The sequence below is a fragment of the Bidens hawaiensis genome, unplaced genomic scaffold (genome assembly GCF_021521415.1).
Source record: "Bidens hawaiensis isolate Kalapana, Puna unplaced genomic scaffold, B.hawaiensis_p1.1 tig00074990_1, whole genome shotgun sequence".
In the NCBI taxonomy this organism is placed as follows: Eukaryota; Viridiplantae; Streptophyta; class Magnoliopsida; order Asterales; family Asteraceae; genus Bidens; species Bidens hawaiensis.
Window position 1 is genome coordinate 49 of NW_027503013.1, and position 13522 is coordinate 13570.

At 36.9% G+C, this 13522-nt stretch overlaps 1 long non-coding RNA gene and 1 pseudogene across 1 annotated transcript; both read left to right on the forward strand.

Moving 5' to 3' along the window:
• Positions 1-1407: 1407 nt before the first annotated feature.
• On the forward strand, positions 1408-13097 carry LOC143606487 (putative pectinesterase 8; annotated as a pseudogene).
• LOC143606488 (uncharacterized) lies at positions 4740-12281 on the forward strand. The gene is made up of 3 exons (XR_013148750.1): positions 4740-4846; positions 11457-11504; positions 12214-12281. It is a non-coding gene; the product is annotated as an uncharacterized LOC143606488 (long non-coding RNA).
• Positions 13098-13522: the final 425 nt, after the last annotated feature.

Consider the following 13522-nt stretch of genomic DNA (forward strand, 5'->3'; position numbering starts at 1 on the left):
TAGCTTAAAAAAAAGACTCAAACAAAAATAACAAAACGGAAACCAAATAGTCATAGTAATAGTAATAATAATACGTGTTGGATGAAGCGCCAAAGAGAGGATTGTCCTTAAGCGGCTGAAACGAGAATCTTCCAAGAAACCTGGCGACACACTTGCCGTCGATCCTCAACCGATTATGCTTGGGGCAATTATTGACGTACATAATTACCACAAAAACAGCTATATTAATAACCACAAACACCGGGATCAACCATGAAGTCCAGTGAGTCTGTGTTCGTGAATAAGACGAAGATGAATTATTATTATTATTATTATAATCCTCCGTTCCGTTACCGTCTTTTGACCTTCCACGGCCTTCCAAATCATCCCCAGACATCATCGTCGAATTGGAAATTAGGGAGGGTGGGAGAAATTACCGGAAGAAGAAGAAGAAGAAGAAGAAGAAGAAGAACGTGGGTTTAGTGGTGAGTGGTTGATTTGACGGCGTCTTCATCCGGTTTTGTTGACAAATGCGTGCCACGTAGGAGATGTTATGGACTATGGTCACTTGAAGTAGGAGTTTGTTTGTCTACTTCGTACGTGTATCCAAATGTAGGTGTCGGTTAAAGATTAGATTAAAGTTTAAAAAGATATATTATTTTCTTGATTTTGTTTTAATTTTCAATAACTTCTTGTATCTCGGTTTAAGTTTGAAAATAATTTACTTCTTCTTTTTAAGAGAATAAGTTAAAAGAATGTTTGGTCGTGTACGAGGTACCCGGCATTACTCAGTTGGCCGTTCAAAAAAAAAGAATGTTTTGTAATTATAAAATTGTTTTTATTTTGTAACTTTTTAAAAAGATTAAAAAGTTGTTTTTCTAAAAGTCATATATTTTGGCTTTTCAAAATAAAGTTTTAAAAAAGCCAATAAATTAATAAATTATTTGGAAGCACAATCCCAAACATGCTATTAATATTTATCTTACTTATAAATACGTAATTTATTAATTTCTCCTCTTCTTATACACTCATAACATATTATACTGGGTTAAATATGAGCCTCTAAATAAAAAAGCATATTTTAGTTTTTAATAAACTTTTCTATAGCACAGGGAATCCAATTTAATGATGTTTTAGTTTTTTTTTTCTCTATTTTTTTTCATTGTATTATATTGAAAAGATATATATAGGCTGTTAATCGCTCTTAGTTTAAATTAAATAAATTACCAAAAGCTCTTTGAGGTATCTATTATTAATTATTAATAGATTATGTTTGTAGGTATTAAATAGTAATTCAGTTGGCTTTCAAGTCTAATGTTATAGGAGTGATGGTTAGTGCTTGGGATCTTATGATCTTTTGTTTGAAACCTGACTCAAGCAGGTCTTTTCAACAATTTTCACTGGTAGACTTCCTCCTTGATGGTGTTAATGAGTGAATCAGATCTGGAGCGTCAAAATCAGCAAGGACAATTGCCATCCTATCTTAGGAAGGATCACTCGGGTATTGTGGTAGTTCCGAACGTTGCTAAAGAAGTAAACATTACTGGTTGGGTCTTATATGTTTGCTAAATTATCCATGTTAAAAGTTTCTTTCATGGGTAGAAAATGAGTAGATTTAGTCAATCTATCAACGATATCCCAAATTGTATCATTCCCACGAGAGGTGTGTGAAGTTTAGTAATAAAATCCATATATAGTTATCAATTTTCATTTCCATAGTTCTAGTTGTTGCAATTAACTCGAGAACTTCTGATGTTTAGCTTTGACTGTATAACAAGTCAAAAATTTTGGCAACATATGTGGCAATATCATTTTTCATGCCAACACACTAGTAATTTTCTGTAAGGTTCTGATACATCATTTCGCTTCCTAGATGCATAATTTACCAACTATTGGCTCCATATTCTATCAAGAGTAGAACCCACAACCTCTTGGTTAGAGGTAACACCTCTTTGCCACTAGACCAAGCTAGTGGTTATAAAATTATGTTGAAACATTGATTATACATAATATTTTTTCATAAAAATACATATAATTTTTTTTAAAAAAAATTCGGGCCTAGCGGGGTGTCGGGTCTGTGGCCGTCGACTACCCGGCCACACCCCTAGGCTGGCCCTGCGTTGCGTATTGGCTTACTCGAGCTTGAAGTTGGTTTGATTCATATTGTCTTGTAAATCTCAAACTCGGTTTAATTCGTGCTCTATAACCTCAAGTTCTCTTTTATGGTTTAAAAGACTATTCTTTGTTAATAATTTATGAACTGCAAATCGAGAAGCAGAACGTTTTTATTTAGGATGGTCAAACATACCACTTCCTCAGTAAAAATCATTCATGACCCGAGGTGAGGTGTTCTATTGTCTTAAAAGTAATTCATAAACCATCATGAAAACTACATTTACTTGATGCCCCGCCCAAGAGAAGCAAATTGAACAGAAAAGCAGGCCTATATGACCCAAGACACAAAAAAACAATTAAACGGGTCAAAATCGATCTATATATACTTAATCGTCGCTTTTTATTCCTTACATCTCATGCGCACATATAAATTCTTTTGAAACATAACATACCAAATAAAAGTAAAAGATTATATATCCATCCGCTTGACCCGTTATCATTTGGCTAGTCATGTATTTATTTTGACCGGTTATGACAATAACACACTTTGCTAAAAATCACAGTTTTATTAACGGAACATGCATAAAATCATATTAAACCATTTCAGAAAATTCTACAAAAATTCCATACAATAACTTATGATGTTAACTAACTTTCAACTAAAAATCGTGTCTAAATAAATTCATTAACATCCCGAAATGGCACTCGCGAGTGGGCTGACCTGGGTGCTGAAAATCTTTATTTTTCTAATAAACAATTCACAAAATGACCACAAACGATATCAGAAAAATCTACAAAAATTACATAAACTAATTTATGATATTAAGTAACATCTGACCAAAAGTCATATGAAAATAAAATGATTAAGGCCCCAAAACGACACATGCGAGTAGGCTGATCTGGGTGCGGACAACAAGTATATATCAGTTTTACAAACTTATTTGGCCAAATGTGTTATCCCTTCTCGTTGCGGTTTTAGCAAGCACACATTTTCTATTATCAAACATAGAACATGTCAAACATTTCTCAGGGAGTTTAAGGTTCACTCTTTATCACGAGAACCGATCGTTACAAGGTTAGATGGTCACCATCACCGTCATCATGATCATAAAGAGGCTACTAAAGTTGACATATGTGATGCCTTCCTGCGTGATTCTCTACCTCCCGATACAAACACCACGACGACGCTTTGTGTTGATCGTAATGGATGTTGTAATTTTACAACTATTCAGTCAGCAATTGATGCAGTGGTTCCACTCAACGCTAAGAGAAGTCTAATATGGATCAACAATGGTGTTTACTTGTAAGTCTTGCCTTTTATAGCCCATATGTTTTGTAACCATATATTTTTTCTACTTCAACATAATGATAGCAATAACATTTTTACATGCACCACGATCACTGGTGGGCCCAAAATAAAATACGAACTTACTCATTGTGTTAAACTTAAGTGAAAAGGTAATAATCCCGAAGACAAAACCAAATATAACGTTTCAAGGGCAAGGGTATACGTCAACTGCGATAGTATGGAACGACACAGCTAACTCCTCACATGGAACATTCTATTGTGCGTCCGTGCAAGTGTTTTCTATAAATTTTGTAGCTAAGAACATTAGCTTCATGGTATGCATGACTATATACATATAACACACTTCCATATCGGTAAACATATTAAAGTCAGATCGATTTAACTGAATTTTTTTCGATGCTAGAATCTGGCTCCGATACCTAAGCCAGGAGACTTGGAGCACAAGCGGTAGCTATTAGAGTAGGAGGAGATCAAGCTTCATTATGGGGCTATGGATTTTTTGGAGCTCAGGATACACTTCATGAAATAACCCAATAATAATAATAATAATAATAATAATAATAATCATAATAAAAATAATAGTAATCAAAATCAAATATGACCAAAGTGAAGCTAAATGAAAGGAAATAAGTGAATATACAACCATCTGTATAAATTAATAAATAAAATAATAATTATAACAAAAAAATGATGACGATAATAATACAAGAATAGATAATATAATAATTTTTCAACTACTCAGATTTGTCTCTTTCCTTTTTATGTTCCACTCCAAAAGAAAGGAAACGAACCAGATTTATAATGAGTGTATGTGAACATTCTGGATGAATCATCTGATTTTTACAAATCAACCCTCCTTCACATTAATTAAAAAAAAACTCAGTAACCTTACAAACAGAAAGATATGACCACACCATACCATCTCTTCTATTCATGCCATATTCATCAAATCATTTAATGATAACTACAAATAATGTCATGAGATTTTTTTTACTTCTCATAATGGAGCATCCTCTTTAAAAACGGACATCATCTCACCACAACCTCATCGTTCTAACTTCACATCTCCCCCTAGCTCTCCTTTCTTACCGGAATCCAGTGAAAAGAAAGCTTTACGACACACCAACTCGACAACACCATCACATCTATCCAACTCCCACCACCATACTCACCATCTTTGTTAAACGCCAAACCGCCCGCTACCACCGCAAAAACCGCTCAACGTAACCACCCGTCATCGTCTCTACACTCTCGAATCCTCATCCAAGCCACCAAACCACGAGCTAAGGTGTTGCTACGTGCTTACATTTTTTCGTTTACCACCACCAACGATCGGAGTACCATCGGCTGTTTGAAAGCATCATTGCCGTCACCGTTCGCGCCTTTTCGGGAAGCATCATTGCCACCGTATCGCGAAATCCAACTAAGGTAAACCGAACATAAGTCCTATTAGTCATCTATCTAAGATCTTGAACGTGAATTATAATACATTTATTCAGTTTTCAACATGAGTTTATAAAGCTTGTACTATGATGAGTTACTATGGAGAAGATGAACCAGTAGAATTATAGAATAAAATATTTAACAATCTGCTTATCTAAAATAAATTGTTAAGCTCAACTGGTTAAGATCCCTCATTTTCAAACATCAGGTCCAGGGTTCGAAACCCCCTACAGCATCTGTTTTGTTATTTTTTTATATTATCAGTACCAGGTCAGATTAGCCACCTACAAACTAGAAGATGATGCACAAACTTGGTGGGAAGGCCATAAGCAAGTCAAAGGAGGAGACACTTATACAGCTACTCTTTCATGGGCTGACTTTTGTACCCTCTTTTATGAGAAGTATTTCTCTACTGCTGACAGAGAAGCCTACGTAAGGGAGTATGCTGTTATACGACAGAGGGATGCTGAACCAGCTTCGAAGTTTATGACTCGATTCTCAAGATTGGCTGGTATTATTAGGAGTGCAGCTGGCTCAGCACAGGAGCAGGCAGAAAAATGTAAATGGGCAGTCTGTGATCGCATTCGAAAGTCAATCATGTTTATGAAGTTCAAAGACCTTACTGAAGTAGGCGATGCAGTTAAGACCTTTGAATTCGAGAGAAAGGAATTCCTGTCTCGAATTGGGGAAAATAAGAAAAGAGATCGAGACGGGCAACCCAAGCAGGCTATGGTCCAATCATCCTCTACCGTTGTGCAACATCAGGACCGTAGGGTTCAAGTAAATCGAAACCTTGGCAATCAAGCACGTCCATGGCAACCTAAAACCCAAAACCAGAAACCCGCTCAGAATAAGATTCAGCCGTATACAGGACCGATCAGAGCTCAACCACTGAATCAATACGGAATTCCGAACCAGACCACGAGCTCCCCATGTAACATTTGTGGCAAGAAACATGGGGGCGTCTGTCATAAAGCTATGGAGCATGTTTCAGGTGTGGCCAGATGGGGCATATGATTAAATATTGTCCTAAACCGGATACTAAGAAGATTACTGGAGGAAAAGTTGCACCACCAAACACTGGGGGAAGAGTGTTCGCACTTTCTGCTACTGATGCTGCTAATGCTCAAGGTACTGTATCTGGAACCCTTCAGCTTGGTGAACGTAGTATCTATGTGTTATTTGATACGGGTGCAACACACTCTATAGTTTCTCTGTCGTTTACTAAGTACCTTCCGATTAGACCAACCCCGATAAATCCCACTCTAACTATTTCCACTCAGATTGGGAATTCGATCGTAATCACTCACGTTTATAAAGATTGTCCAATCTGTATTGAATCCGTCGTGTGTAACGCGGATCTATTTCCGATGCATATGTCTGAATTTGATGTTATCCTTGGAATGGATTGGTTAACCCATCATCGTGTGACTATTGATTGTTATTCTAAATGTGTCATATTTGGTGATCTTAATTGTCCTAAACTTGTCTATCAGGGTATTGTACCCCATAAGACTCTTAAGATTATTTATGCGCTTAAAGCTCGTAAGCTTATATCACATGGTTGTGCTGGATTCTTAGCCTCGATTAAAGATACCTCTGTTATCCAAAAAGGCGTTGATAGCCATCCTGTTGTTTGCGAGTACCCTGATGTATTTCCGGAAGAGCTACCAGGACTACCACCTGATCGTGAGATTGAGTTCACTATCGATTTAATCCCTGGCGCCGAGCCGATTTCAAAAGCACCATACCGTATGGCTCCGTTAGAGTTAAAGGAACTAAAGGAGAAATTGCAAGAATTGCTAGAATTGGGATTCATAAGACCAAGTGTCTCACCATGGGGTGCATTGGTTTTGTTTGTAAAGAAGAAGGATGGTAGCATGCGTTTATGTATTGACTACCGCGAGTTGATTAAGATTACCATTAGAAATAGGTACCCTCTGCCTCGTATAGATGACCTTTTCGACCAACTTCAGGGCGCTCAGTTCTTCTAAAAAATTGATCTAAGGTCAGGTTATCATAAGCTAAAGTTAAAGAATGAGGATGTTCCTAAAACTGCTTTCCGTACTCGCTATGGTCATTATTAATTTTTGGTTATGCCTTTTGGGCTAACCAATGCTCCTGCAGTTTTCATGGACTTGATGAACCGAGTATTTCACGAGTTCTTGGATAAATTTGTTATTGTTTTCATCGACAATATCTTGGTATATTCTAGAAGTAAAGAAGAGCACGAGGAACACCTGCATAAAGTGCTTGGGACGTTGCGGCAAAAAAGTTGTATGCAAAATTTTCAAAATGCGACTTTTGGCTCAACCAAGTTGCATTCCTTGGTCATATAGTTTCCGCAGAAGGAATCAAGATGGACTCTGCCAAGATTGAGGCAATTACAAATTGGCCTAGACCCACTTCTGCCACGGAAGTTCGAAGTTTCTTAGGCATGGCTGGATACTATCGAAGATTTGTAGAAGGATTTTCCGTCATTACCTCACCCCTTACGCAATTGTTGAGGAAAGGAGTAAAGTATTCCTGGAATGAGGAGTGAGAAAAGAGTTTTGAAGAATTGAAGAAGCGACTCGTATCTGCTCCGATACTTACTCTGCCTTCTGGATCAGGAGGCTTCCAAATCTACAGTGATGCTTCAAAGAAAGGCCTTGGTTGCGTGTTGATGCAACATGGTAAAGTCATTGCTTATGCCTCACGCCAATTAAAGCCTTATGAATTTAATTATCCGACGCATGACTTGGAGTTAGCCGCTGTAGTTTTCGCGTTGAAAATTTGGCGTCATTATCTCTACGGCGAGACTTGTGACATATTCACTGACCACAAAAGGCTCAAGTATATATTTACGCATAAAGAACTAAATATGAGGCAAAGAAGGTGGTTAGAACTCTTAAAAGACTATGACGCAAATATTCAGTACCATCCGGGAAAAGCTAATGTAGTAGCTGATGCGTTGAGTAGAAAGAGTTTTGGTACCGTATCTTGCCTTCAAATCCACCCTCGTATAATCTATGATATGGATAGATTGGGTGTCGGTATTCAGGTTGGTGATTCTAACGGTTACCTAGCTAGAATGCAAATCGAGCCTGACCTAATCTCTCGGATTAAAGATGCACAGAAGTGTGATGGCGAATTATGGGCGATAGTGCAAAACCTCGAGGTAGGCAAACAGTCAGAATTCCGAATGGATGAGCATGGTGTGATTTGGTGTGGAAAAAGATTGTGTGTACCAGATGATTCCGCTCTTCGTGAGTCATTACTAGCTGAGGCACATAGCTCACCATTCTCTATTCACCCAGGATCTACAAAGAGGTATCGAGACTTACGTCAAAACTTTTGGTGGAGTGGCATGAAGGAAGACGTTGCTAGATACGTAAGTAGATGTCTCACTTGTCAACAAGTAAAGATTGAGCACCAGCGTGCTAGTGGTTTATTGCAGCCATTGGAAATTCCTATATGGAAATGGGATGAAATATCGATGGATTTTGTTACGGGTTTGCCAAAGACCTTTAAGAAGAATGATACTATATGGGTAGTTGTTGACAGACTATCTAAATCAGTACACTTCTTGCCTATTCAAGAACGATTTTCGGTGAGTAAGTTATCCGAAGTATTCCTTCGGGAAATTATTCGACTTCATGGTACTCCATCTTCGATCGTTTCGGATAGAGATCCACGATTTACCTCACGTTTTTGGAAAGGCTTCCAAGCAGCTTGGGGTACACGTTTGAAGTTTAGTACCGCTTTCCATCCACAGACAGACGGTCAATCAGAGTGCACAATTCAGACTTTAGAAGATATGCTTCGTGCTTGTGCACTTGAGTGGACGGGTAACTGGGATGAATATTTATGCCTTGTTGAGTTTGCTTACAATAATAGTTGGCAAGCAAGTATTGGCATGGCTCCGTTCGAGCTTTTATACGGTCGAAAGTGTCGGGTGCCAACATGTTGGGAAGAAGTAGGAGAAATGATTATTGAAGGACCCGAATTAGTCCAAATTACAAACGAAAAGGTCACTGTTGCTCGAGAAAAGCTTAAAGAAGCTCAAAGTCGACAAAAGGGTTATGCAGACCAGCATCAGCGGGCTCTCGAGTTTGAAGTCGGCGATCATGTGTTTCTAAAAGTATCACCTTGTCGTGGTGTACGTAGATTCGGTATGAAGGGAAAGCTTAGCCCTCGTTATATCGGGCCATTTGAGATTCTCGAGAGAATTTGAGAAGTTTCGTATCGCTTGGCGTTACCGCCGCAACTTTCACACGTTCATAACGTGTTTCATGTGTCCTTGTTGAGAGGATATAATTACCATCCGCTTCACGTAATTAGTTATCCATTACATAAGATCCATGAAGATCTCTCGTATGAAGAGGAACCCGAAACAATTCTAGATCGACAAGAAAGAGTTATGCGTAGAAAAGTAATTCCTTTTGTTAAGGTTCTCTGGAAGAACCACTCCGAGCGCGAAGCCACATGGGAAACTGAAGAGTCAATTCGTTCCGCATATTCGAATTTGTTTGAGTAATAGAACCTTTAGTCCAGGTAACTGTGAATCCTATCTCCGATTTGATTTCCAACCTATGTAGATATTTTTAATTGTTTACACCACTTATGTGATTTTATATACTCTAATATGTCCCCGAACTATGGTATGAGTATCGATAGTTGCTTCGTATTATGGTTCGTTCTCCGTAAACTTCCCTATGGCATTAAGATATTCTAGGAAAGCTATTAGTGCATGGTTGTAAGGTAATTGACAATTACGGGCGCGCGGTAATTGTAAATTACAAGTACAAATATGCGCAAGTGGGAATCCTAATGTAAAGATTAATGTCTATCATTTGTCTCAGTCATCATTTATGTCCTAGACAGGATCCGTATTCTGACCTACAAATTTCGAGGATGGAATTTCTTTTTAGGGGGTAATAGTTGAAATAACCCAAAAATAATAATAATAATAAAAATAATAATAATAATAATAATAACAATAATAATAATAATAATCATAATAAAAATAATATTAATCAAAATCAAATATGACCAAAGTGAAGCTAAATGAAAGGAAATAACTGAATATACAACCATCTGTATAAATTAATAAATAAAATAATAATTATAACAAAAAAAAATGATGACGATAATAATACAAGAATAGACAATATAATAATTTTTCAACTACTCAGGTTTGTCTGTTTCCTTTTTATATTCCACTCCAAAAGAAATGAAACGAACCAGATTTATAATGAGTGCATGTGAACTTTCTGGATGAATCATCTGATTTTGACAAATCAACCCTCCTTCACATTGATTAAAAAAAAACTCAGTAACCTTACAAACAGAAAGATATGACCACACCATACCATCTCCTATATTCATGCCATATTCATCAAATCATGTAATGATAACTACAAATAATGTCATGAGATTTTTTTTACTTCTCATAATGGAGCATCCTCTTTAAAAACGGACATCATCTCACCACAACCTCATCGTTCTAACTTCACATCTCCCCCTAGCTCTCCTTTCTTACCGGAATCCCGTGACAAGAAAGCTTTACGACACACCAACTCGACAACACCATCACATCTATCCAACTCCCACCACCATACTCACCATCTTTGTTAAACGCCAAACCGCCCGCTACCACCGCAAAAACCGCTCAACGTAACCACCCGTCATCGTCTCTTCACTCTCGAATCCTCATCCAAGCCTCCAAACCGCAAGCTAAGGTGCTGCTACGTGCTTACATTTTTTCGTTTACCACCACCAACGATCGGAGTACCATCGGCTGTTTGAAAGAATCATTGCCGTCACCGTTCGCGCCTTTTCGGGAAGCATCATTGCCATCGTATCGCGAAATCCAACTAAGGTAAACCGAACCTAAGTCCTATTAGTCATCTATCTAAGATCTTGAACGTGAATTATAACACATTTATTCAGTTTTCAACATGAGTTTATAAAGCTTGTACTATGATGAGTTACTATGGAGAAGATGAACCAGTAGAATTATAGAATAAAATATTTAACAATCTGCTTATCTAAAATAAATTGTTAAGCTCAACTGGTTAAGATCCCTCATTTTCAAACAGCAGGTCCAGGGTTCGAAACCCCCCTACAGCATCTGTTTTGTTATTTTTTATATTATCAGCTCACTTTAACTGATTAGTTAACTGTTTATAAAGCTATATTCATAAACTGGTTGTGGGTCTGTTGGTTAAGTCCTTGGATTGAAACAGAACAGATGCAGGTTCAAACCCCTTTAACAAATTTGTTTAACTGTTTCTGTAAACATTAACAAATATTGAATTGGTCCAACTGGTTATGTTGCCTGTCCAAAATTAAGCTATTGGTCACAAGTTCAAACCCCACCCATGACAAACTATTTTTAAGCCTTGTTTAAATAGTATTCATCCATAATCATTTTTTTAAACATCTAAATAATATTCGTTAAAAGATATAAATAAGAGATATCGACCTCATTAATAATACTTATTTTTTTTTAATCAAACGACTATATGTTTTTATATATACATAAGATGAAATTCGACTTTAATTTGTTATAAACCGTACACGACCTTATGAACTACATGTATACGATGTAGGTTGATTAAAAGAGTGTCACTCATATTTCATATCTCTGTAAGATAACTAATCAGCAATCAAGGTACAGATCCTAACCCCCTCCCTATTGTTATCATATTCGATTGTTATAAACCCCATTGATATTATATACCTTTGGAACTCCTAACGTCTTTGACACCTCGATTCATTTGACCGTCCGTTCAATTCATGTTCAGATTATAATTTGTTAACTGATTTGTTAGCATGCGATATATTTATTATTAAATTGCACTCGTTATCGCATGTTCCGTGATTTGTTAAGATAAGTATTGTTATTATATAACTCAGATTATTTGTACTCTGTTACCCTGAGCACTCGCTTCCAGTGGAGTGTCCCACGGGCATAACATTGTGGCATCGATGTTATGTGCTCCTTCCGTGACGGAGAGATCAGTTCACGGCGTCTCTTAAGTACAGGTGTGGTACATAGCTATTAGGAGGCGTATGGATATATCCTAGTTCAGTTTTTCAGTTTCAGTTTCAGGAAATGGTTGTGGGTATGCCAACTTACACCATTTCGGGTGATTGACATATAGGAGTGCCCCCCTGTATGTCGTCACATATTATCAAACTCAGTTATGCTTATGGGTACATCCGTATTATATATTTCAGTTCAGTTATTTCAGTTATATAATTTTAATCAGTTACATGTTATCATATATTGTGATTCAGTTAATTATTACTTGCCTTTGAGCCTTAATATTCCGTACTGGGCATTCGGCTCATTCCGTAAATCTTTTTTTACACTTCAGGTTCACAGGATACTTTGGGCGGGATCAAGAGAAAAGCTTAAAACTTAGGAATATTATGAAGATGTGTGTTAAGCTTATGTTATTTGAATAATATGTATTTGAACTTAGTATTTGAGTAATATGTACTTTTGACTCTAATGAAGTAATGAAATTATGTCTTTTGTCTCTGTATACCTCCGTACATGGTGACACGTCAGCCTATCCGGGTTGGGGTGTTACACTTCATGATGATAGAGGTCGACATTATTTCAAGGAATGTTATATTCAAGGTTCAATTGACTTCATTTTTGGCAATGCCAAATCACTATACGAGGTATAAATACATATGATGGCAAAATATATGTATCATGATGGCATATAAAATTGTACACACGTGTAGGATTGCCAACTGGTCTCGATGGCACCACCGTTGCCAGTGGGGCAAAAGAGCATAAACGGAGTAGTGACCGCACTGGGAAGAGCATCCGCTGATGAAGATAGCGGTTTTGCATTCGTGGGGTGCACCATTGGCGGTACAGGAAGGATATGGTTAGGTAGAGCATGGAGGCCTTTCTCTAAGGTTGTCTTCGCATACACATTTATATCCGACATGGTCGCCCCTGAAGGTTGGAATGACTTCAATGACCCCTCTTGAGACCAGTAAGCATTTGTTTTTCTTTTTTTCTTTCAATTGCATGTTAAAAGTTACCCGAATGATCGATCATGCATGTAAATTGATGGTTTGCAGGAGTATATTCTATGGTGAGTATATGTGCACTGGTGGAGGAGCTAATACATCTACAAGAGTTCCATATGCTCAAAAGCTCAATGACTCTCAAGCCTCTCTCTTTCTGAATGCTTCTTTTATAAATGCTGACAAATGGCCGCAATCACAACTCATATAAACAAATGTAAAATATGTTATAAGGATTATTATTTAGCTAAAATTATACGTTAGCATTCAAAAATAATTGCAACAGTTAATATTTAAAAGACACATTAATGCTTACAAGATGCATGTAATATGTAAATGATATCATTTAATTTAAATGATTAAATTACAAATGTGTAACACGAGCAATGTTATTCGCGCTTTGCGACAGTGTTATTTTTGTTTGGTTACTGTCGTCATTTTTATTACTTGACGGTATTACATTCAAATCATGCATGTAGCATGATGTAGGCATTAATATAATTTTTTATATCCAATAATTATATTTGAATATATAAATGAGACAATTCAAGAAATTAACTCCTAAAAGACTGGTTTTATAGTTAGGAAGATACACAAACAAACATCAGTTATAAGGTAATACACAATCATAAACAA